General features: G+C 40.7%; 1 protein-coding gene across 2 annotated transcripts in view; it reads left to right on the forward strand.

Annotated features, from left to right (window-relative positions):
• The window catches only part of LOC109427662 (uncharacterized), a 402590-nt gene that overhangs the window by 201266 nt on the left and 175029 nt on the right, over nt 1-26295 (forward strand). Inside the window, exon 1 of one of the 2 annotated variants that reach the window (XM_062850047.1) lies at nt 8806-8855. The exons of the other annotated variant lie outside the window; for it this stretch is intronic. The gene's annotated coding sequence lies outside the window, so the exon portion shown is untranslated. Of the gene's footprint in view, nt 1-8805; nt 8856-26295 lie in introns of those variants that run through there. 2 annotated transcript variants of the gene reach the window in all.

Consider the following 26295-nt stretch of genomic DNA (forward strand, 5'->3'; position numbering starts at 1 on the left):
TCGATTGGAAATGGTCAAGTGACTTGGAGGAATGAAGCGCCCGTCTAGTGAATTGGGAGTCGTGGGTTCCCACCGGATTAGTGGATTTATTTTCATAATTTAAGTCTGAATTTGTTATGTTACATGATATGTTACAGGAACACATAATGATTACAAATGTTGAATTGTCAAGCAATACCTTCCAAAATCAATCGAAGGCTGCAATCAATTTGAAATTTGTGTATTACAAAGATGAAACAGCACGAATATAGTGTTTTTGTGTTATAAAGATTAATAAAAATACAGCTGGCGCCTTTCGCTGGGCATTGTACACCCTGTATGCTCATCTGAATATCCTTTCAGCCAGGATTGTAGAAAAAAATGCTACAAATACCGATAGAGGCAAGGAATGTTTACCACAATATGCCCAGATCCTAGATTTACAAATTTATTAATAGAAGTTTCCATAAAGGTCTTTAGAATTTTAGGAATTGTACGAGAAATTTTGAAAGGTTTCTTGGTCGAATTTTTCAATAGAGATATTAACAAAAAAAATTTCAGTATTCCTTTTAAAGTCACACTTTTTTGCCTCTTGAAATTTTCCCAGGCGCTGCTGTGGCAGTTTCGTAATAGTAGTTCACGCAACAAGGTGTAGAATGAGGATTTTTATACATAGCACGAGTTGTACATTTTATGACGACGAGTGTTGTAAAAATCGATTTTTGCACCGAGTTGCGTGTTGCGTTTTTTTGCAATTCCATAAATTACCGCTTGAGGATAGTTTTTAACAATACTTTTTCATCAAACTGCACACTATTGATCATAGCCGTGTTTAAGAAAGTCTGATTGTTCGCGAACATACGCTCCCAACGAGGGCAGCAGCATCCTAAGCTGCACGCAAAAACGGCTACGCTCAAAAATGTGTTTGACCTGCACATTTTTAGTAAACATCCATGCCGCACATGACTGTGTTGGAAACACACATTTTTTTAAAATTGCTCGTACGCTCACATGAGCATGTATTTTGAAATAATTTCGACATGGCAGCTCACTGGGTTTATAAACCACCTTCAAATACCGAAAAATATTGATATTTTGCAAAAATGTGAGCGTACGAGCAATTTAAAAAAAATGTGTGTTTCCAACACAGCCCCTGTGCGGCATGGGCGCTACTCAAAAATGAGCGTTTTTATTTTAGAGAGTGTGCAACCCAACTCCAACCATTGCATCGGAACCATTCTCGAGTATCATCACGAAGTACACACACTCACCCGAGCCGACGGAACAGTAGCGCCAACAGCGAGAGAGTGAGTGCCGTGAGATCCCGCCATGAGAGCAGCAGCGAACGCCGCCGCCGCAGACGTCGTCATCATCATCGTCATCATCGACTCTCGTCGCCCTGCAGCCAGCATGGTGATGATGGTTCGTTCCACACACGTCGCGTGGGTTCTACGCGCGCGTAGAACCTTCCACGTGATTCGCGAATACTGGAAATAGAGTATATAAGCGCGACCCATTCGCGGTTGCAGTCAGTTGAATTTATAAGTGACAAGCGTACGCGTGGCTTAGACAACGCGTAGTGAAATTACCCAAGTGTAAATAGTTAGCAGTAGAGAATAAAATAGTGAAAGTGAAAGTGCTCTAGTGATTATTTCCTCCCAATCCGAAATCCAATTCTCTATCTGCCGTGCCAATACAGTCCAGTGCTTTCGCCTAAAATGTCTTGTGTTCATTGCCGAACACAATTTGGTCCTTCGAGCCGGATAAGGATCCGGCAGTGTGTGAAAGCGTTCCGCGTGGCTTGAACAACGCGGTAGTGTGTCGTTAAAAAAGCGTTCCGCGTGGCTTCGACAGCGCGGCAGTGCATTGTTGCAGAAGCGTGCACGTGGCTTTAACAGCGTGTAGTGCACTGAAGAGCGTTCGCGTGGCTCGAACAGCGCGAGTGAAGTGTGTTGTCGTAAGCGTGGACGTGGCTTCGACAGCGTCCGTATCCGTGTCGGTCCGCGAGTGCAAACCGCGTCGTCGCGTAGTGACTTAATCCGTCGTTCCGGAATTCGTGTGGTGTTGATTCCATCCGGTCCGACAAGCGCGTCGATTTTCGTGGTATCCCGAGTGAGTCTGCCGTCGCGTAGTGCTACCTTCCGTCACTCCGGACATTCTGTGATAGTGTTCCATCCGTTGTGACAAGCGCGTCGGTTCCCAGCCAATAGACGATTGATTCCATCGTAGCGTAGTGTTTTGTGTCCGTCGCTTCGGAATCTTCAAGTGATTTCTTCCGTCCGTGGCGACACACGCGTCGGTTCCAGTGATCGTATCCAGTAAAGCGAAGTTCCCGTTTTCCGCCGTAGTGTGGGGTATTGCATCCATCGCTTCGGAGTCCGTGTTCTGTTCCATCCGCTGTGTCAAGTGCGGCGGAATCCCTGTCTACATTTTCGTTGCTGACCCGTGAAAGACTCGATTAAGATGCCGCCCAAGAGAACACCAGTGAAGAAGGTGCCAGATCCAGCTGATAACGGAGAACTGAGAGCACTGTTCCTCAACCGTGGAGCTGCTCAACGAAATGTTAGCCGAATCCAGACCATCCTGGAACAGGCCGAAGCAGACAGCGTCGAGCTAACCTCAGCCAAGATTAAGGTGTACCAACGAAGCGTCGAGAATGCTCACACCGAGTACACCAGATTTCATCAAGAAATCATCGCCATGTCCCCATCAGACGGACTTGAGGAGCAAGAAGAGTGTTACCTCAAGTTTTTGGACCTGTACGAGGAGGTATCTGTGCTGCTCGAGAGCTGGAACGAGAAGCTAACTGCCCCCCCAACCCAGCAGCCACCACTTGCCACCAACCAACAGCAGATCATCGTTCAGCCGCAGTCCTTCGGTGCTCCATTGCCAACCTTCGATGGTCATTATGAGGCATGGCCCCGCTTCAAAGCCATGTTTCAGGATCTGATGCAGCGTTCATCAGATTCGGACGCTGTGAAATTATTCCATCTCGAGAATTCCTTGAAGGGAGATGCCGCTGGTGTGATCGACCTGGAAACGTTGCAGGATAACGACTACCAGCGCGCATGGGACGTCCTGGAGCAGAGGTTTGGCAATAAGCGGCTAATCCTGGAATCTCACATCCTGGGCCTCCTAAACATGAAGAAGATGACTAAGAAATCGTCGAAGGAACTCCGGAGGCTCGTCGATGAATGCACCCGCCACGTGGAGAACCTCACTAAGCTTGGTCAACCGCTTGCTGGAATGTCAGAGCTGCTCGTGGTGACCGTTCTCGCTCGCGCATTGGATGATCAGACCCGTGAGTTGTGGGAAGCTTCGATTGATCAAACGGAGCTTCCAGTATACGAGCAGACGATCGAGTTACTGAAGCAACGATGCGTCATTCTGGAGAGATGTGAGAACAGTGCACCCATCGTATCCCCGAATCCTAAGGTCTCCAACCAGAAGCCGCCAGTGTCCAAGTTAATGCCTTCCAAGTCATCCTATGCAGTGTTCGTGTCGTCGACGTATGTGTGCGACTTCTGTTCTGGACAGCACCAGAATTTCAAGTGTTCCGTGTTCCAGAAGCAGTCCATGGATCAGCGCCAAACCATGGTGAAGAAGCTAAGCATGTGCTTTAATTGTTTGAGAAGGGGCCATCATAGCGTAGCGTGTTCTAACAGCAAGTCATGTGTGAAGTGTTCGAAAAGGCATCACACGTTGCTCCATTTCGAACGCAACAGGAATCCAGTAGAGCACGTTGATGAACGGAAGCCTCCCGCAGCCATCCCAGAATGTATCAACCTGGTACACATTTTACCAGGCAAGGACTACCAACCAGTGCCGGTTGGGAAGTTTTCGAAGAACATCGTCGATTATCCACGAAGCGATACACGAATATCCAGTATCGTCCAGAATCCTGAGCGTACTTCCAAGCAGTTCGTGAGAACATTACCTAAAGATCAGAAACAACCAATAACTACTGGAATTGGAACTGTGTTCCAACGGGCGGGAGTATGTTCGCGAACATACGCTCCCAACGAGGGCAGCAGCATCCTAAGCTGTGCAACCCAACTCCAACCATTGCATCGGAACCATTCTCGAGTATCATCACGAAGTACACACACTCACCCGAGCCGACGGAACAGTAGCGCCAACAGCGAGAGAGTGAGTGCCGTGAGATCCCGCCATGAGAGCAGCAGCGAACGCCGCCGCCGCAGACGTCGTCATCATCATCGTCATCATCGACTCTCGTCGCCCTGCAGCCAGCATGGTGATGATGGTTCGTTCCACACACGTCGCGTGGGTTCTACGCGCGCGTAGAACCTTCCACGTGATTCGCGAATACTGCACGGTAAAAAATCTGCACGCTCGATGTAAGGGAAAAATCCATTAACTAATCAACATCCCAATCAACATGATCAGCAATGTTTTTCCTTTGAAATCACAATGCTGTCAGTGTTGATTTCAGAACCAAAACAAACCTACCGGAGAAATTAACGGAAAATCACTTCGATTTTCACTACTGTATAAAGCAATACGATCCAAAGTGAAAAGCTATTGGTTTGGTAATGACTGTTTTGGACATGAAAGTAAATATAGATGACAGGTGGTAGAAAGTGATTCGCTTCGATACGCACTTCTCTAACAGATGTGAAGTAGTGTAGTGAGAAAACAGATGATCGTGAATCTTAAGGTCCTGGTATCGAATCTTGAGTGTGGTGAACACTTTTTTTTTAATTCTAGTTTTGAAATCAAAACATTGTCAACTACGAATTGACGTGAATTTCCATTTAAATTGAAGAGGCATTGAATGTTCTTTTTCGAATGATATTTAATTGATAACAAACTGATTAGACAGTAGTGCGAATTCAAGTGCCAATCAGTTTATATCAGAGTGCAGATTTTTTACCGTGTGGAAATAGAGTATATAAGCGCGACCCATTCGTGGTTGCAGTCAGTTGAATTTATAAGTGACAAGCGTACGCGTGGCTTAGACAACGCGTAGTGAAATTACCCAAGTGTAAATAGTTAGCAGTAGAGAATAAAATAGTAAAAGTGAAAGTGCTCTAGTGATTATTTCCTCCCAATCCGAAATCCAATTCTCTATCTGCCGTGCCAATACAGTCCAGTGCTTTCGCCTAAAATGTCTTGTGTTCATTGCCGAACACTGATCGTAGCAGGTTAAACTGTGCAGTTGTCATAATTTTTCAAAACTGAGTCCAGAAAGCATCAAGAAGTTGATCAAAACTGAAAACAGTGCTGTAATGGTTCATTACACAACGCAAATCAGTGCTGTAATGAACCATTACCGCACTGCTAATTTGGTGTGGGAAAGTAGGTTTTTTTTTTTCTGGCAGATTCGTGTAAGCCTATTATGATGAGAAATTGCAAAAAAAAATATTTATGTATATTACAATTTGATCGATTCTGGGAGTTCAAATGAATGCAACCATGTTATTTGAAAGTGATCCTTTATTTGCATCGAAAAAGGTCGAAAATCAACTTCGGCCAATTAAAATAAAAAGACAATTACACTGTCTTCAACCTTTCGGCCTCTACAGACTGAACATTACTAAAATTCGACAACGGACAACACATATAACACCCAGTGGCCCAGAAGAGAATTATCCGTTTGACGAAAAGTTTTCCCCGACTTGGGCGGGAATCGAACCCACACTCCGAGGCTTACGAGACACCTAACGACTGACGCCGCTAACCAGTCGGCCACGAAGCCCACGAATTTGAGGAACTATAACCAAAATTGGAACACTTACCCTAATTCCTTTACAAAATAGTTAAACAAGACCTTTTTCAGCTTCTTGCTAAGCTAATGTACAAATTAGCACATGGTTATGTATGTATACTGCGTTACAAGTCTAATAAGCGCTTTCGCTTGATGAGACTTCGGTCCAATGAATACGTTTTCCAGACAGCGATATTAGAGCTGGATAATGCTTTTGTACAATTTTTAATCGACATTGAAACTTTGCTCGAATAATGAGATAAATCGTGGCTAGAACTGCTTAAATAATTAAATTATAAAAAAAATCAGTATTTTGAACAAATCCCAGACTAGACATTAGAAATACATTGAGCTATATTTCAAGTCAAGAAACGTGAATACGAATTCTCTATGTCTATGCTTACCTCGAATATTGCCCCCAATGACTTCTGTGCCAGTTCGAATGCACAAGTCGTTTATATCAATTTTTATATTTTTTGTATATAAAATATATGTTATCAGCTGTTGCAAGGAAACTTCCTATCAATCAAAGAAAAAATAGGCTTTACAGAATTACTACCGAAAAAAAAACTTAACGTATACTGCGAATATAACACCAGAGCACCAGACATTTTTAATGATTGATAATAAAAAATCAAATTAAAAAAGTAAAATCAAAAACATAAATATTTTTGATTTGAAAACAATCAAGAACTGTTTGCTTTTGCTTATTTTAAAAATCGGGTAAAAAACGAGAAAAAATAGTTAGATGCATTTGACCATCCTGGTCATCTTGGCAAATTTTGAGACTGGAAGTCAGCTTTCAACTGAAAGATAATAAAAAATGAAGAGTACGTTGATTTGGAAAATTGAAATTGTATGGCATAGATCTGCGATGTATACTCTCAGTGTATGTTTTTTTCAAAAGTCTTTCAAATATCTACTCCACAAACATTTTCGAAGACATCTTTTGAATCCTACAAACCATTCTCGAGTAAGAATATTTTAAAGAAGAAAATATGGCACTTTTTAGAAGTTAGGTGAAGAATATTGCAAAACAAATAACGTGGAAAACATTTTCAGAGAGAAGCTCATACACAGCCAAAATTTCATTTGAATTGGAAAAGGTCGCGTCTACGCGATTCGTGTGTTGAGCTGGAAATGCTCATACACAAATCATTTTTTTTTTCAAGTTTCAAAAAATTGGTTACGAAAATCTCTTAAAGAACAATATGTATGCAATTTAATTTATGCTTTGAGAGCAGGCTTCCTTCTTTTTAATTTTACACATCGATATTTTGCCCTTCAAATTAAACAAAATAGGTTATTTTGTATGAAGTTATATTTGTGTCTAATTTCCAATACAAAAAAGGCAGTTTGTATGGTTTGTCAGTTGATTGGGCATGGTTCCTTCATCTGTTCTCGTCAACCGTATTCGTTTGTTTGTCTGAATCCAGAACCATCTATATAGCAGTCTAAGGATAAGCCCTTTGAACAGCCTTCACATATTCGTTATCCATAAGAGCCATAAATTGTCACTCTCCGATCCCCTGCCGGTAGCCAAAAAATACTCTATACCTTTGGCGCCTCTTAATAGCAAACACTTCGCAACAAGAGGTGACAATAGTAAAACGCAGTTTATTTGCTCTTTCCACCTACGGCTTTATTATCTCAACGAAGGAATAAGGTTTCTTCACAACAAAAGGCATCCTTGGCAAATGTGCTCTCGTATGGGTCTCAGTCGTCGGTCGCATTTATCCTGAACAGCAGACGCCTTCTTATCAGCCGATTGGCCATTTCGTCCGTCTACACGGGATCGGACGAACGAATAGTCCCGCCGCACACGTTTATGTGGAATGTGACACTGACTGCTCTCGACTGGACATAAATGTGACATCGACGAGCATCGTTTACCGGACGGGACGGGCTCTTGGTTACGCGCGCCGCGTTGATCGTTTACTTACGTTTTCCCGGGCTTCTCTTGTTGATGAATCAGTGTGCCGGGTACTTTCTATGGCACTACGGACTTCAACGACGAGACGTCGCAGCGGGGGAGGAGAATTCCTGGCCAAGTGTTACGATGGCGGGGGAGCAGTGTGGGTCAATGTTTTGTAACTTCTAGATTCTTTCATACAAAATGCTTTAGAATAATCTCCGTAAAATAACTTAATTTTAAATTTTGCTTCTTAGGGTTCTCGACATTCTCATGTTGGTCATTTTGTAAAATCAAATCACAGACAGTCTGTGATAAAATGTTGCAAACGTATTAGCTACCACTGTAGGTCTCCGTATCATGTCCATGGTGCAACAGTTCATGAAGGACGGCACTACTCGGTCACAATGTTATTTCTTTTATTATCTGCCCCATTTCTCACCGTGGCGCGGTGCAGAGGTTGGTTATCGAGTTATCGTCGCCGTTGGCATCACTTTTAACCTGTGGCCCAACCAAGGGAGGTAATCACGTGGAAGTGCACAACCAACCGCCGCCGCCGGTGGAATACCCATCGCCCGGCGAGAGCATGCAACCTGAGCTCCAGGGCGCCATGCACACAGTCACTGGAGGTCTGTCCGTTGTGTGTCACACGAAGGGGATGTAATGACCAAACGGATTACATAACTCACTTTAGAAGCGATAGGAAGGAGGATGCGATAAAGCAAAACGGTTACAACCGTTTTATTGCTTTTTTTTTGTTGAGGAAGAATGAAATCGTGGGTTGAAAGGTTGAGAGAAGAAATCCGAGAAGAAAAAATGTGTTCATTATTACGTAACGCTATTAGGTAAGAAACAGCTTTAGTTCTGAAATCAAATTAGATTCATTATAGAGACAACATTAATGTTTTGCCTTTGAAGCTTACACAACTCCAGCAATATCCATTTATCACAAAACTATCATATTCCGCGTCGTATCTTCGCAGGTATTAGACTTATACAGTACTGACGCCTGCCAAAGCTATAGACATAATGTCATTACATCTTTTTATTATTTGAAATTATTTTTTTTCGGAATGCTGTAAACTATGATAAACTTTTCTATTATATTTTAGAAGTATACGTATATATTAACACATCCTTCATCCACAATTTTTTACTTTTTCATATTAATCTATTATTTTTCCCATTTTCTCACATTTCAGACCACATCATCTACCCAAGTCACGTGAATCATAAGTAAGTACGCTCCCTGCACCTGTGGACCATTTTATGTGAACAAATTCCCATTTGCTGTTGTACCTGAATGAAATTCAAGATCACCAACTGGCTTGTTATGCGGCGCTTGGGAGTGAAAATTCGCTTCCGGATTTCCTAGTGCCCCATGTTCCCAAAAACCTAGCAGTAAATATCTTTCTTCTATGAACGAATCAGAATTCATGTCACGACGACCATTGCTCCCTGGCTCGTGACCTAGACTTGCTGCTGCAGCAGCAGCATCACCCTCCGAAGGGGCATCTCGAAGATACACCAAAGAATGTGGCGAACCACGACTTTCCTAGTTCATAAAACATTAACATCATTATTGCTGGGGCGATGGCAATAAAATCTTATATTTCATTTTACGCTGTCACGGTTCGGGGCGGTTTCGGAAAATATTTGCAGGAAAATGCAATGGTAGGAGCTTGCACTGCTGCAGGTCATAAAATTCTTTATTGAATTGAATTGAAAAACTCAATTCATTAGAATCATTAACTTACTGAGCTTAATCCATTTGATCAGACTTGTGTTTCAGTTTACTTTTTAAGATGATACTAAATACGTATCCTAAATGTTCTGTTAAACTGACGACTTATGGCTTATTTTTTTATGGAATTCCTCCTTATGAGGGAAATGTTTTCCTCATACTAGAGAACGTTTCAAAACATTTGGGTCAACCGATTTGACTACGGGAAAGTGGTGGACGTCCCAGCGTATGGCGGGACGACGCGGCGGTTCATCGTTTCGCTACGATAAGGACAGAATGGTAGGAATCTCCCATGAGCAATAAAATATTCATAAAAATCATCCCGGTATTGCCAGATGGAGTATGCCTTTGGGGGTTGGCATTTGCTTGTTGGCACCGGTACCAGTAACAAGTTTGTGGAGCAGGACACAAGTTCACCAGTGTGGAGTGGGCGGGGGGGGGGGCGGTATTCAGTGTGGAGATATGTTTTGGAGACGTTTTTTTATGACGAGAATGGACAATTCACCGACTGCATCGACTTTGCCAATTGGATTAGGAATTTATTTCAGAAATTGGGCAAAATAGGATATTATTTTTTCCTTGAAAATAAAAGTCAGTGCCGAATTTAGGGGGGGAGCAGAGGGGGCCAAGGCCTCGGGCCCCCACATTTCAGTGGCCCCCACAAAATTTCACTTAGCGAAAAAAAAGTGAAGCAAGAAAAAAAAAGTAGTGCAAGAAGCTTCTTTAAGTTTTATTTTTGTCATAAGAACTTCATCGAGATACTACAAATTACAACTATTTATCCAGCTATTTATGAAATTTTTAATTTCGCCAAAAACTTATAACCATTCTTTTTTTTTGGGACCATATCTTATGAAAAATTTCTGGAAATCCTGTAGAAAAACTTTGATTGAATTCTAGAGGAACTCCAAAAGTCTAAAAATTGCAGAGTCAAAAAGTTCCTGCAAAATTTGTTTTTTTTTATTCTGTTAAAAATTTTTGAAGTTATTTTGAAGAATTTTTTATAGTGTTCTTGGAAGAATTAAAAGATTTTTTTTCCGAAATTTAGTGGTGTTTTTGAAGATCTTGATTTTGATTTTACTCAGACAGCTTATTAATACTTACTTAAGCTTATAATACTTGTTCAAATAGGAGAACACCAAATTTGTTGCAAATTTGGTGTTCAGAGGAAATCTAGCATGAAATTAAAGTAGATTATTTCGAAGAGTTTCAGTCCATTTTTTTTAATTAAGAGATTTTCTTGCTGAAATGAGGATGAATCCATGGCGAACTTATATATCCTAGAGAAAATATCGAAAGAAATTTGTGGAGAAATCGGCTCAAAATTTGTCCGGGTTCTCAGCTAAATTATTTTCAAGAAATTTAACAGAAAATTTTATTTGAAATTAAATCATAAATTCCATTAGGCAATTTGTATTATACTTTCCTCTTTGATTTCACAGTTTTGTAAAAAAAATCTTTTGGGAGGTCACCAGAACCTTCCCAAGCAGTCGAGCTAGAACAAGTTTTTGTTAAGTGTTCTAGAATTTCAAATCTGTTATGAATAACTTAAGTGAATATTAGCACCATTCCTAGCTCTGTCTTCTGTTTTAGATTCAAATTCTTCCCAAACGACATTAATACCTTCCTTCATTAACATATTTGAAAAAAGATAAATATTTTTTAGATTTATTTAAAGTTATATGGGCAAAAATATATCCTCTATATAAAGGGCCCCACGAAACTGTGACCCCGGGCCTATACAATTGTAAATCCGGTCCTGATAAAAGTAATAGACTTTCTGTCAAAGGTTTTTGTTTCAAAAATATTCTTATTCACCTTGTTCTTATTTCGAGCGAGTGCACATTTCTGTAGAAATAGCGTGCAATCTACTGTGTTTTAATTTTCTTAAGAAGGTGCCACTGTTCAAGCGTACGATTTCAAACTGAGATTGCCAAATTTTTGTCTACGTGGTTTATGAAAAGCCCCTTAGGAGAAATTTCAGAAAGATTTCCTGGCGAAATTTCAAAATGTATTTTTGATGAACCTTCTGTAGTAAGCGGAATTCCGAGGAATTCCGGTAAAAATATCGGAAGGAAATCTAGAAAGAATCCCTGTAAAAGTACCTGAAGGAATTCAAGGGAATCTTTTAGAAAAATATCATGAGACATTTCCAGAAAAAAAAATGTTTAAATTCTTAGGAAACATTTCTGGAGAATTTTCGGAGTCCTGAAAGAATCCGTGGAGATGCTTTTAAAAATATTTCAAGAGGAAATCCTGGATGAATTTTTGAATTAAATATACAGAACAATAAATATCCGGAAGAATTCCTTAGTGTTTTTCTGTGTGAATTTCTACAGGAATTCCAAGAGGAAAGAAATGATGCAAGAATGTCTCAAACAATTCTTAAAAAAAATCATGGTAATACTTTTTCGTGTTTTACGTAGGAAATAAAGATGAAATTCCTGTATAAAATCCGTGATGAAATTAATGAAGACTTGAACAAATTGCTGAAAAAATCTCTGGATGATAAAAAGAAAATCGCGTTAAGTACTGTTCCTTTGAATTTCACTAAGAATTTGCATCCTTTGACAGAACTCGACTCAAGTCGAGTCAAGTACAAGACACTGAAGACGACCTTACAGTTGAGGTCGAAATACGTATCTGTCAAAGGATGCAAATTCTTAGTGGAATTCAAAGGAACAGTACGCGATTTTCTTTTTATTTACAGATGTTCCCCTAACAAGCCCAGGTTAATCATCATCTCTGGATGAATTTCTGATAAAACCGATTGAGGTATTTCAGAAAAAAAAACCTTTGAAAGAAACTTTATATAAATTTCTAAAGTATTCCCATGAAAATTTTTTGAAAGAATACCTAGAAGAATTTCTTAAGGAATAGCTGAAAAGTATCTTTAAGAAACTCCAAAAGCTAGATTTCACAAATACTGGCATGGGTCAGAAATTGACAAATTGAGGTGAAATTTGCGAAAAACATACCATCAAGGCACCATTCACCGTGGATCTAAGAGGATTCGGGGCAAATAAGGGCTGTCATTTGAAACCAATCTTATAAACATTGTTGGTGCCGATTTTAATTGCCTCCATTATAGGTTAAAATTAAAGCAATATCCACAGAAGTTGAAAATTTTTCACAAAATTTGGTGATATAGTACAATTAGTAAAGGGTAATAGGGTCGCCTAATTCCGTGGTAGGTCACCATTCACCGTGGTAGTAGGGACCCATTCACCGTGTATGAGAAATTTTATTCTACTTTGTTTAAAAATGATCAAAACAACCCAGCCAAGGGAATTTTCTTCGTTTAAATTCATTTCTAGTAATAACTTGCAAGATTTTATTAGAAAAACGAATGTTCAAATTTTCGATTTTTTCTAGACATATGGGACAGTATGGGGCACGGTGAATGGAGACCATTGATTTTTAGGGCACCCATTTACCGTGCCTTTTTGTTTCAATTAAAAAGTACGAATAATCGTACTTTCTTGTTAAACTTACTTCGGCAATGCAAAATACATACCTGATATGTGAATTTAATTGCTTCTTGGTGGAATAAAAACGTTACTACATTTAGTTTATCGCCTTAATCACCTTAGCGCAGTTTTCGTTTTTTCACTATGAATGCAGTGAACGAGCAGAAACCCGCTTCATGTAAACACACTTTAGTGTCAAAATGATACTTTTAAATGTTTCTAATGAGCGTTTTGACATGATAATAATACATTAGTGTTGAGTTGATGAAATTTAAGGGAAATTGTCATAACATTCAATCATAATATGGAAATAATGAAAAAATATTCGAAGGCACACGGTGAATGGCGCCTTGATGGTACTTGCCTTCTCGGTGAGACTTGAATTCACGACGCCTACTCACTGAACAGGCGCGTTGCCACTACACGACGAGAGATATTATAAAGAATCCCTTGTAAAATGTTAAAACAACTCGTGGAAAATTTTCTGTAAACAATCCCTAGAGGTTTATCCAAAGATTTCTTTGCAACAATTTTGGAAGTAATACTTGAAAGATCTTTCGAAGAATTTCTTGGAGTAATTCTTGTCGGAATTTCTAAACAAATGCCTAGGAAGTTTAATGAACGAAACCATAGAGCATTGACTTAAGGCGTCTTGAGAAGAACCTCTAAAGGAAACTTTGTAGGAATTTCAGAAGAATGTTTGAAAGAACTTAGAATAACTTCACAAGATGGCATAATAAAAAAAATTTTGTACGAAAATTTTGGAGGAAGTTCTAAATAAATCCCTGGAAGATTTTTCAAGAAATCGCTGGAATTCATGAGAGATTTTTCAAAAGAATTAGTTGAGTGATTTCTGAACGTATTCCTGTAAAATTTTCCAATCCATAGAAATATTATTGAGGAAGTTTAAGGAAAGTTGAAATTTCTAAAGAAATATGAATAGACATTTTAACGTAATTCTTAGAAAAATTTAAAATCTGCAAATCTTCAAATTTCAAAGAGGAATGCCTCGAGAATTTTTCAGTAGAAATTTCTGAAAGACTGAAAAAACCGAATGAATCACTTGAAGAATTTTTGTAAAGATCTCTGGAGTAATTTCTGAAGGGATTCTTGGAAAAAAATCTGTCAGAATCTCTGGGGGATATTTTTAAGGATTCCACAAAAAACTTTTCAATGAAAATCTTAAAAAAAATCAGGATGACGCGTTTAACTGATTATTAAAAAAAAAAATCACTAGTTAAACATCTTGAAAACTTCATTGGAAGTTCAATATTAACCTTCCTAATGGATCACGTTGACAAAATCTCGCTGACGTAATGCAAACGTTTGGGCCAAAAATGACCCTAATGCACAAGGAGGGTTGAGAAATTCTTGGTGAAATTTCTGGAAAAAATTGATATTTTGAAAGAACTTTTGGACAAAGGTTCATGTAGTCGCAACAGTTAAGCTGTGGGTATTCAGCATGACCATGCTGAGGGTGACGGGTTCGATTCCCGGTCAGCTAAAGAACTTTTCGAAATGGATTTTTTTTTTATCTCCTTTCGCGTATATACGAGTACGCTGAAGTTTTTTTACGCGGTTTTTTTACGCGGTTTTTTTACGCGGTACCGCGTAAAAAACCGCGTTATTTCAAAAAACGTCGTGAAAAACGGCGTTACTTCAAAACCCACCGTAAAAAAACGAGTTTTTTCAAAAACACGAGCAAAACAGTCAGGATTACATCTAATATGACTTGACTTTTTTACGACGTTTTTTACCCTTCTTACACCCATAAGAAGGGTATAAATACCGCTTGGAAAACCGACTTTCAATCCGAGGCCCGCAGGGCCTAGTCTCATATACCAATGAACTCAGCTCGACGAACTGAGCAAATGTCTGTATGTGTGTGTGTGTGTGTATGTGTGTATGTGTGTATGTGTGTGTGTGTGTGTATGTGCGTTACAAAAAAAAGTCACGCACGTTTCTCAGCCGTCTGCCAACCGATTTGAGTTCTCTTGGAAGCAAATGAAAGCTACTACATCCTAGTAGAACGCTATTGAATTTTTTTTTTCGGTTGGACGTTTGGTTACCGAGATATCTCTCGAAGAGTACTTATGAGTCATATATCTAAACTTTTTGAGATTTTTGACCAAGTGTATCATAATAAATATTTCGGCCGTTTGTCAATCGATTTGGGTTCTCTGGGCACCAAATGAAAGCTACAGCATCTAAGTAGATCGCCCAGAAATTTTATTTCGATAGGACATTTGGTTACAGAGATATCTTTCGAAGAGTACTTAGGATTTATACAACTAAACCTTTTGAGATTTTTGACCAAGTGTATCATAACAAATATCTCAGCCGTCTGTCAACCGATTTCGGTTCTCCTGGCACCAAATGAAAGCTACAACATTCTAGTAGAACCCTATACAATTTCATTAGGATTGGACATTTGTTTACTGAGATATCTTTTGAAGAGTACTTGGGAGTAATACAGCTTAACTTTTTGAGATATTTTTGACCAAGGGTACCATAATAAATATCTCAGCCGTCTGTCAACCGATTTGGGTTCTCTAAGCACCAAACGAAAGCTACAATATCCTTGTAAAAGGACCTGAAATTTTATTTCGATTCGACATTTGATTATTGAGATATCTTACGAAAAGTGTTTAAAAAAAATCATTTTTATTATTATATTCACTTGTTATCTTGCATTAGTTTTTGACCAGTCTATGGGAAATTATTTTTCAATAAATAATGCTGACCTCATACAAAGTGTATACTAGCAGGTTATTGTTTTCAACTAAATTATAAATAACAAATTACAAATACACAGGTATTCTATGAAAACTAACAATATGTTAAATGAAAGCTTTGAATTTATATATTGTGGGATAAATGCAAGAACTGGACAGCCAAAATAACTAGCTAATGCCAAAACTGATTAACTTAGTAGATATATCGTTTTTGTCCTTTCTACACCATAACCATGAATACCAAGTACTTCGGAGCTAAATTAATCGACTGATTAAGAGATATTAGACAAAGTGTATCTCGCTGATTTTCTTACCCATTTGTTAATCGATTCGAGATCTTTTGGCAGTTAACAAAAGATACAATATTCCAGAATTTGTAGGCTATTTTTTAAACATTCCATACAAGATTCTAGGAGGTGTCTGGCATTTCTGGTAGTTTAGTCCATGGTCTATGATGCTATTTTGGAAACCAATCCACTAGATGCCAAATCCACAATATTTTCTAGAACTTTTGGTCAATTACACAAAATAAATATGTTAAATACAAATAATACAACAATATTTTTAATAAATGTAAGAAGGGTTAGTTAGTTAGTTAGTTTTATTTTTTAACAAAAATTTAGGAAGAGGGAAAAGCCCCTTTGAGTGATTTCCTTTTACTCTTTATGAAATCGTTCTCAAAAAGGCATAAAAACTCTTCATCTTTTCACAAAACATTTACAAAGGTAATATAATAACTTATAATAAAGGCTCAAACGGCATAAATCCATAGCAGAGCCAAATCTTGAAAATGGGCCAAAAATCCTAATCTTGAATGAAAATGTCATCTACCGCTGAAATATCTTGCAAACTCTGAAACGAAAGATTTAGAAAAAAAGGAATATCATACTATATAGGAAATATCATTCAAAAATCTATAAAGTATTTTCATCAAACAAAGATTTTTGCTTCCCAAAAAAGAAGGGTTCTGTTCACCATAGGTGGATTAAATCGGGTTTTTTTTTTAAATAACGTGGTTTTTTACGACAGTTTTTTAAGGAGAAACTTCAGAGAATACAAACATGGCTGCCACAATGGCCGACTCGGTCCCCTACTCACGTTTTCAAGAGCACCAATCTTGAAAATTTGTAAACAAATGCTCTCGATTTGTAAAAGCTGCCTCTTTTTTTTTTTTGTCTGTATTAACGAGATTTTTAACCCTAGGCTAGTTCATCTCGGGACCCACGCTTTACTTCCCTTCCGAAGGAAGAACTCACATTTTTGTGAGTATGTCGGGAGTGGGATTCGATCCCAGGTCCTCGGCGTGATAGTCTTGTGTTCTAACCACCACACCAGGTCCGCTCCACGAAAGCTGCCTCTTTTTGGAAGTGAGCAAAGCCAGGAAAAACAAGTGCGGCTTGGCTCGATGCTTTGTTCGTCAGATTTGTGCCTCTAAAGTTTGTATGAAAAATGGCAATGGGATTTCTTGATGTTTCACCCTAAATAACGCGTTTTTTTACGACGTTTTTTTAAATAACGCGGTTTATACAGGGTTTTTTACGCGGTACCATTACCGTCGTAAAAAAAAAAAACTTCAGTGTAAGTAATTTGACAGAGGTATTCATAGAACATTTAGAACAAAAGCAGGCCTTATCCCAGTGAGAACGAATTGCTCAAAAAAGAAGAAGAGGAAGAGACTCGGGCGTATCCTGATTTGTCTAGTAGACCAGGAGATGGTTTTGATAGTAACTCTTTAAAACCATGCACAGAGAGTCGGGAACCCCTGCTGTGCAGTGCTATGACAATGGTCTCCCAGCTGGAGATGTTATTCACATTTATGACTACTACGGCGAAGTACCAATTATCTCTTCTCTTATGTTTTGGGTCAAAACTTTGGACGCTTTTCACACATTCACAATGAACGTCAGAATAGTACCCACTGTCGACATTCCTTTCAGTAACTCAAATTGCTGATAAGACTGTCCGCTGTCGCTCTGCATGCACTTCACCAGCCTGTCCAGCTGCTGGATGATTTTCACCAGGAGTCAGGGATGGGAACACTCACTTGCAAAGAGTTACACTCACTTGCTATTTTCTCAGCTCAGAAGCGTGCAATCAAGAAACGATGTATGGACGACTTTTGCCTTGTGGTTTTGTCTTAAATTTTGCCGAATAGAGTAGGGGTCGCACACGAATCCCAAAGTCGTGACAGAGCTGTGAAAGCGGCTCTCCACGCGATGAGTGTAATTTACATTCACCTCGTGGAGAGTTGCCTTCGCAGATCCCTCACAACTTCGGTATGCGTGTGCGACCTCTACTCTATTCGGCATACTTTTAGACAAAATCACCAGGCAAAAGTCATCCATACATTTTTTGATTGCACGCTTCTGAGCTGAGAAAACTGCAAGTGAATGTAACTCTTTGCAAGTGAGTGTTCCCCTCCTTGCCAGGAGTTTGCCAAATGTATCCAGAAGGCTTAACGGTCGAGCGGATGCTGAATCTCCTGACGGTTTGCTTCTTTTGGCAACAACACCAGCTTCTAAATCTTGCAAAAGTTCAGAAATTTCAGAACCGCTTACCTGAAACGCCTGGATTGCAGTCATTGGGAATACCATCCAGACCGAAGGTTTTCTTTACTTTTGGTCCTTTTGCAATTTAGGAGCTCGTCATTGGAGACATGCTTCCATCCCATTTACGTACGGTGTAGGAGGCCATGTGGTTGTGCCGTGCTTTGAAAAGAAACCTTACACACCAAAAATGATTGAGGGTTTCAGCAAAAAATTTGTCGGAATTCAGCAAAATTTTGCAGATTTGTTCAGTAAACTCTGCTAATCACCAGTAACGTTTTGCTGAAATTCAGTAAACTTTGCTGAAATTTCAGAAAAATAATTTGCTGGACCCTTCAGCTCGACAATATTCAGCAAAATATTGCTGCAAGCGTTTTTTGTGTATACAGTTATCCTCAACTTAACAGGGCACATGTCAGCTCTCGCCGTTGGGGCCTCACTATCCGACATCACGACGTGGTAAGCTTGGTTCCAAGGGTTGACATCTGCTAGTAGATACAGATACTTGTAGTATTTGTTACTGCTCAGTACTATTCCCCCGTTTCAATGTGGTCCAGACCTCGCGGAAAATATTCTTTAGTTCCTCCCTAATTGACTCTGATCTAGTTCTCAGACAGATAGCTCGTAAGAAGGTGCTGAGCAGCTCATTTCACTAATATGCCGGACGATAGCAGTTTCTCTGCTCATCCTTCCTTCCGTTAGCTCCTTATCATTCAGAGGAAGAATGTCGTAGGAGGCGTCAAGCCCCTGGACTCCTGTCCCTGCAGCCGTCAAGAAAAACAAATTATGGTTATATATCACACACGGTGTAAATCAAAATTTTCCAAATGTTATCTATAACTGTAGCACCATCTCTGGCTCCTGTAATTCAATAGCAAGGACCCTTTATTATGCATTCGCAGTGCGGTGGTAGAACCTTCACAGTGCGTACCAACAACGAACCCTCGCCCGTTTAAGAAATTTATATCCCTGTGAATAAACCCTCTAATAAATTTTAAACTAATGATAACCCTTCGCCGGTTTTGTGTGATAAAGGGTAAAATTGTCCCATAACAGTTTTCCTTGCCAGACAGAATACAGTTGCAACTTCTATAGCACAATAATACTCACATCGGTTTACGGTGAGCTCTAAGTTGCGCTACCCACGTTCTGTTGTGGGAGTCCCTTCTGTATCAGGAAGCAAGCATTGGTTTCACCAACGTTTTGCTTAGTTCTTCTTTTCGTGTGTGCAATCCAAAACCACACAGGAAAAAAAAAAACGCCGACTATGAACGATGACGAAGGAGAGCCAGCCAGGTGTAACGGATCCAAACACACCACTACTGCACCACCGTTCAGCCGGTTTAAATCGCCATACGTTGCAGCAATGTGTTTACATACAATGTTTGTTGTTTCCTGGCTCAAATGAATTGCTTCCAACGCCGGCCGACCCACCAACGATCCACACCGGATCCTTAGTCAGGCAGGAGGATGTTTCGTGTGGTATTTCACACATGTTTCAGCAGCAGCACATAAACACAACACACCGCACCGGACGGATGGACATCGAGCCTCCTCCGTTTGGGGTGGAGGATGTGTAGGTCGGTTGTCGTTGGACGTACAACCGCAATAACTTCGTTCAGATTGGTGAAGTGCCTGCCTGCGATGTAATCGCTATGAGGAACTGCCCACAATGACGGGGCATGACTGGTGGTCGAGGGTGCCAACAGCTGCTACAACGTTGTAACAAATGGCTGCGATTTGTTTTCAAGTGGACTCATTGGGTCGGTTAGGGGATAAAACACGAATACATACTGGTCAATAGGGGAGCTCCCTTTGATGAACCAAACGTCGAATCCACTTTTTCTCCCTCAAGCTTCAGTTGAAAGAAAAAGTAAATTTGACGATTGGTTCATCCTAGATCTATTTCACTTCAGGACGAGCTCAGTCCCTTTGGAACCAGCTCCAGAGCATCCGGAAATGGCCAGATACATTGTTTGTCATCGATACACTTCCTATTGACTTCCAGCAATTTATCATTAGCACTAAGCGAGTCGCACAAATTCGTAGGTGGTACAGTCCTAGACCGCTGTTATGAGGGTTGCCTCCTTCCCGTCCGAACCAAAGCACAACGCTTTGGGACTAATTTCTGACTCTTAGACAAGACTGACGCAATCCTCCAATGGTCGAGCACTGTCCTGGTCACGTCGTTGCGACTGCTGAAGGTTGGGAAAGGATGGTAAGTTTTGGACACCTATGAAAGATGTAGACAGCTCTCTCAGGCCTAGGTGTCACGGGAATTCGGATGTTGTTAGTGGAATAGTAAATTTTAAAGGATACGTTTGGTCAACGTTCCGGCTCACCATTGTAAGACTGCTTTGAATCAGTTGTCTTTCCAATTCACTCTGGTTTTCCTCGTCATCTTGATAAAATTTTACTGAAATACTAGACTTCTTGGTTGAACATCTAAAATATATAAAAAAAGTTAACATCGTACGTCGAACAAGTGTGGACGATAGTTGGCTCTCTCAGCAGCAGATGCACACATACACACATCCCGTTCTTCTTCTGCACTCCGCCGGAGATAGTACGCAACTCCTTCCAATCGAAAACTCTAATGGCGCGTTGGTCCTCTGCACGTAGGGTCCATACTTCGTAGCCATAGAGAACTATCGGTCTAATCAGCGTTATTTAGATAGTTAACTTCATGTGACGGCGAACTTTGTTCGATCGTAAACTTCCGCGAAGTCCAAAGTAAGCTCGATTTCCTGCCACAGTGTTGTGGTGTGCAGCATAGTTGACCCATGTTAATAGGGATTCCCATGGAACATGGGACAACTATGCTGCATATGGCAGAGTGCGTCTCTGAATTTCTCTGCTGGTGTCGTTGTCGGCGGTCACCAGTGAGCCCAAGTACACGAATTCTTCAATCGCCTTAATTTCATCACCGTCGATAGAAATTCGGGGTGGCGGGCGCTGTGATTTCTCCCTAAAGCCCTTTGCGATCATGTATGATCATCGACAATTAATGATCACGATTCTTTAGTTGGAAGTACTTTCCGCCATCGTCTCAAATTTGCGAGACATAATATTATCAATATCATCGGCGAAACCAAGTAGCTTAACACGGGAGCGGTCGCTTCGTGTACTGAGTACACGCACCATGAAAAATGCACGCTTGTGGTACACAGCGTGAACGTGCCGTCGCTGTAGGTAGTCAAAGACGCGACTGCTCGAGGGTTAATAGACTACTTGAAAATCCTTCCACTCGTGTTTATCCCCGCTCTCCTTATTGCACCCTCTACTAAAGCAACGTTAAACAGTAATGGCTAGTTTCCACCTGGTAAGTACTGTGTAAAAAGATAGGACAAGTAATGGTCACGTAAAACTTTTGCAATCAAAATTACTTAAGTGTTCGCAGTTGATAAGTAATTTGCAGCCATAAAGATTTGCCAACAAATGGCAGTGTCATGCGATGCTGTCAGTCATGTTGTTAATTTTCCGTACGGAATAATATGTCGATGTATTATTCCGTGAGTATAAATGACATTTCTCTTTCTTTTATGTTTCATCCTTCGCACCAAAGACATCAGTGTGCATTAAGCTGTTAGTACATAGAGGGGGGGTTTAGTACATAGTAGTACATAGAGGGGGTTTCCTGATATTTCCTCTAGAATAACCCGCAGGAGTTCACGGGAATTCATCCAGAAGTTCTCCTCCAGTTCTTCCTCCAGGAGATTATCAGGGATTCCTCCGGAGTTTCCCGGTTATTCCCGAGGGAGTTCCCCGTAAATTCCTCCAAGAGTTCCCCGGGAATTCCTCAAGGAGTGTTCCGGAAATTCCTCCAGGGATTCCCCAGGAATTCATCCAGAAATTATCAGTTTTTTTTTCAGGAAATCTCCGATAAAACTTCCGGGAGTTCCCTGGGAATGCCTCCAGAAGTTTTCGTTAATTCCTTCAGGTGTTTGTCGGGAGAATACCCAGGAGTTCCCCGTGAATTCTTGTAGGAGTTCCCCGGGAATTCCTTTGGGATTCTCCAATGAGTTTCCAAGAAATTCCTCCAGGAATTTTCCAGGAACTCGTTAAAAATTACCTCGAGAATTCCACCAGAAGTTCACCAATAATTTCACCAGGAATTTTCCAGGAGTTCCTCTAAAATTCCCGTGCAATTCTTCCAGAATTCCTGCAGGACTTCCCCGGAGGGATTCCTGGAGCAATCATCAGAAGATCTTCTGGAACAAATCTCCAGAAATTCCTTCTTAGATTTCTCCAATAATTCCTCCGGAGATTCCTCCAAAAATTCCTCCGGAGGTTCTTTCAGGAATTCCTCTGGAGATTCCTTCAGAAATTCCTCCGGAAAATCCTTCAGGAATCCCCCAATAGTTCCCCCAATAATTCCTTCAGGAATTCTTTCGGAGATTTCTCCGGGAGTTCCTCTGGAGATTCTTTTGGAGATTCCTCCGGAAATTCCTCCGAAAATTCCTTCGTCAATTCCCTCAAAGATTCCTGAAGTAATTTCTTCGAAGATTCCCTCATGAATTTCACCGCAGATTCCTTCAGAAATTATTCCGGAGATTCCTCCAGATATTCCTCTGGAGATTCCTTCAGCAATTTCTCCGGAGATTCCTCCTGGAATTCCTCCTGAGATTCCTCTAGGAATTCCTCCGGAGATTCCTCTAGGAATTTCTTCTGAGATTTTTCCAATAATTCCTCTGGGAATTCCTCTGGAGATTCCTCCGGGAATTCTTCCGGAGATTCCTCCGGAAATTCCTTCGCTAATTCCTCCGGATATTCTCTCAAAGATTCCTGCAGTAATTTCTTCGGAGATTCCTCCAGGCATTCCTTCGCAGATTACTTCAGGAATTCCTCCGGAGATTCCTCCAGGCATTCCTCCTGAGATTCCTCAAGGGGATTCTTCCAGAAATTTCTCCGGAGATTCCTCCAGGAATTTCTCCACAGGTTCCTCCAGGAATTGATCCGGAGATTCCTTCAGGAATGCCTCTGGAGATTCCTCCAGGAATTCCTTCGGAGATTCCTACAGGAATTCCTCCGAAGATTCCTACAGGAATTCCCCCAAAGATTCCTGCAGTAATTTCTTTGGTGATTCCTTCAGGAATTCCTTCGTAGATTTCTTCGGAATTTCCCCGGGGGAATTCGTGGAGGAATCCTCGGAGGAATTCCTGGAGGAATCTCCGGAGGAATTTTGGGAGGGATTTCTGGAGTAATCTCCGAAGAAACCTCCGAAGGAATTAGTGGAAGAATCTCCGGAACAATTTTTGAAGCAATTTCTGGAGGAATCTTAGGATGGTTTTTCCCGAGGAATTTCCGAAAAAAATACTGTAGGAATCTCCGGAAGAATCTTTGGAGAAATTATTAGAGAAATCTCAGGAGGAATTTCTGGAGAAATCTTTGGAGGAGTAGGAATCTCCGGAGGATTTCTTGAATGGATACCTGATCTCCCTGATGACACTCCTGGTGTAATCTTAAAAGAAAATCCTGGAGAAATACCAGAAGAAACTATAAGAGGAACCCAACAATTTACTCCTAGAGGAGATCTAGAAGGAGCTTCTGGAGGAATCCCCGAAGAAGTTGCTGCAGGAAGGATTTCCCAGATAGTAATACCATTAAAAGTTTCCCCAGAATCCCAGCGCAATGTCTCTCATCAGTATTTTCCTTGGAAAGCTTCACAACTCCGTTGGAATCTCACTATCTGGATTTTCCCCAGAAGCCCACCCAAAAGTTTTAAACACGCGCGCGAAAAAGTGCGTTTCAATTTTAATAACATTTCCAAGAACATTTCCTGAGGAAACCAACGTCCAAATCGTAAACAACCTGGTGCCCTTTTCTTCACATCCTTCTAACAGCATCGTTTCGTTAAAATGCTGTCAGTTGAACAAATGTCAAAATTACTTACGGAAAAAGGTGAAATTTTACTTGAGCGCTCTACTTGGCAACAGGAAACTTAGCTTAAGCACGAAAGACCATCACCTTGCCGTAACCCTCTGCGAGATTCGAAGGGACTCGAGAGTGTCCCTGATACTTGAACTACGCACATTACTCGATCCATCGTTGAGTATCATTTTATCCGGGAATCCGTATTCGTGCATAATCTGCCATAGCTGTTCTGGATCGATTGTATCATACTTACCTTACCGATCAGGCTAAGGCCGGGGTGGCCTCTGCTATACATAGTAGCCGTCTCCATTCAACTCGGTCCATGGCTGTTTGTCTCCAGTTCCGCACTCTGTGTAGGGTCCGCAGATCGTCCTCCACTTGGTCGACCCACCTAGCTCGCTGCGCTCCACGTCTTCTTGTACCAGTCGGATGACTCTCGAGAACCATTTTAGTCGAGTTGCTATCCGACATCCTGATGACGTGACCCGCCCACCGTAGCCTCCCGATTTTCGCGGTATGGACGATGCACGCTTTGTCCAAAGGGAAGTATTATGAAAACTGAATGTACCTCAAAATTTATTCGCTAGAACCATATTTTTGGACCTCAAGATTCAGAAAATGTGTGGTTTAAAATAATCCATCTTGGGTTTTTTTCCCATACATTTTTATATGGGACGAAATTGACCTTAAAATGACTTTTTTCGACATTTGTATGGGAAAACAGGAAAAAAATAAAAATATCAAAAAACCCAAGATGAATTATTTTAATCCGCACAGATTCTGAAACTATAGGTCCAAAGCTACAATCCTAGCGAATAACATTTGAGGTACATTCGATTTTCATAATACTTCCCTTTGGACATAGCGTGCGATGGTTGATTCTCTCAGCAGCTAATGCAATTCGTGGTTCATTCACCTTCTCCAAGTCCCGTCTTCCATCTGCACTCCGCCGTAGATGGTATGCAACACTTTCCGTTCGAAAACTCCAAGGGCGCGTTGGTGCTCTGCAGGGTCAACGTTTCGTGCCCATAGAGGACGACCGGTCTAATCAGCACTTTGTAGATAGTTTACTTTATGTTAAGGCGAACTTTATTCGATCGTAGAGTTCTGTGGAGTCCAAAGTAAGCACTATTTCCTGCCACAATGCGCCTCTGAGTTTCTCTGCTGGTGTCGTTGTTAGCGGTCACCAATGAGCCCAAGTACACGAATTCTTCAACCACCTCGATTTCATCACCGTCGATATAAATTCGTGGTGGCGGGCGCTGTGATTCCTCCCTGGAGCCCTTCCCAAGCAACACGACTTGTTTCAAAGCCAGTATCAGCAACATCAGTGCAATTTATTCACTGTTTGTATTAAGGACAACAGAACATAATTGCTTCTCCTTTGAAACGCAAAAAGCGCAAATTCTAAATCGTTATGCAACTTGAGCTAAGGGGATTGATAAAAAAAGAAAAAAAAAATGTCCAGACTCGAACCATGGACACCAGGAGTATTAACCACTCACCTAACATACTACACCAGAAGCTCCGTGAGAGATTTGCTGCTCAACGCACCATAAAAACTACTGAAGTTACGCTTTACTTCATTGTATCTGCTTTGTCACAAGTTAGAAAGCTGTCAAAATGAAAAGACGCGCAAGTTTTCTGTAACACATTTGGAACCTAATCTGAACAAACAAACCACAGTAAGATGTTTCATGTGTGTTACATAGCACATTTAATGCAAGCTGACTGTATTGTCACTTGTGAAGAATATGTTAGCTCCGCCTCCATAAATCAATGTCAAATACGATGTTTTTTGTAATTCCTATGAAACAAAGCTGCAACTTAACGATATTTGGAGTTTAAATGCAACTCAACTGACAAGATTGAAGTTGCGTGTGCTTTTATTGCAACTCTTTTAGACCAAAGCATAGAAAGCCACATTTTGGATGATGTTGCAGGTGCTGCTTGGGTTTGCCATCATGTAACTTTGTCTTCGACATATTAATGACTATTCCGATTCGGATGTACGTTTCCGTCATCGTCTTAAATTTACGAGCAATAATATCAATATCATCAGCGAAACCAAGCAACTGAACGGACTTCGTGAAAATCGTTCCACTACTCGTGTTTATCCCCGCTCTCCTAATTACACACTCTAAAGCAATGTTGAACAGCAAGCATGAAAGACCATCACCTTGTCGCAATCTTCTGCGAGATTCGAAGGGACTCGAGAGTGTCCCTGATACTCGCACAACGCACATCACCCGATTCATTGTCGCCTTGAACAATCGTAGCAGTTTATCCGGGAATCCGTATTCTTGA

Source organism: Aedes albopictus, chromosome 2 (genome assembly GCF_035046485.1).
Source record: "Aedes albopictus strain Foshan chromosome 2, AalbF5, whole genome shotgun sequence".
In the NCBI taxonomy this organism is placed as follows: domain Eukaryota; kingdom Metazoa; phylum Arthropoda; class Insecta; order Diptera; family Culicidae; genus Aedes; species Aedes albopictus.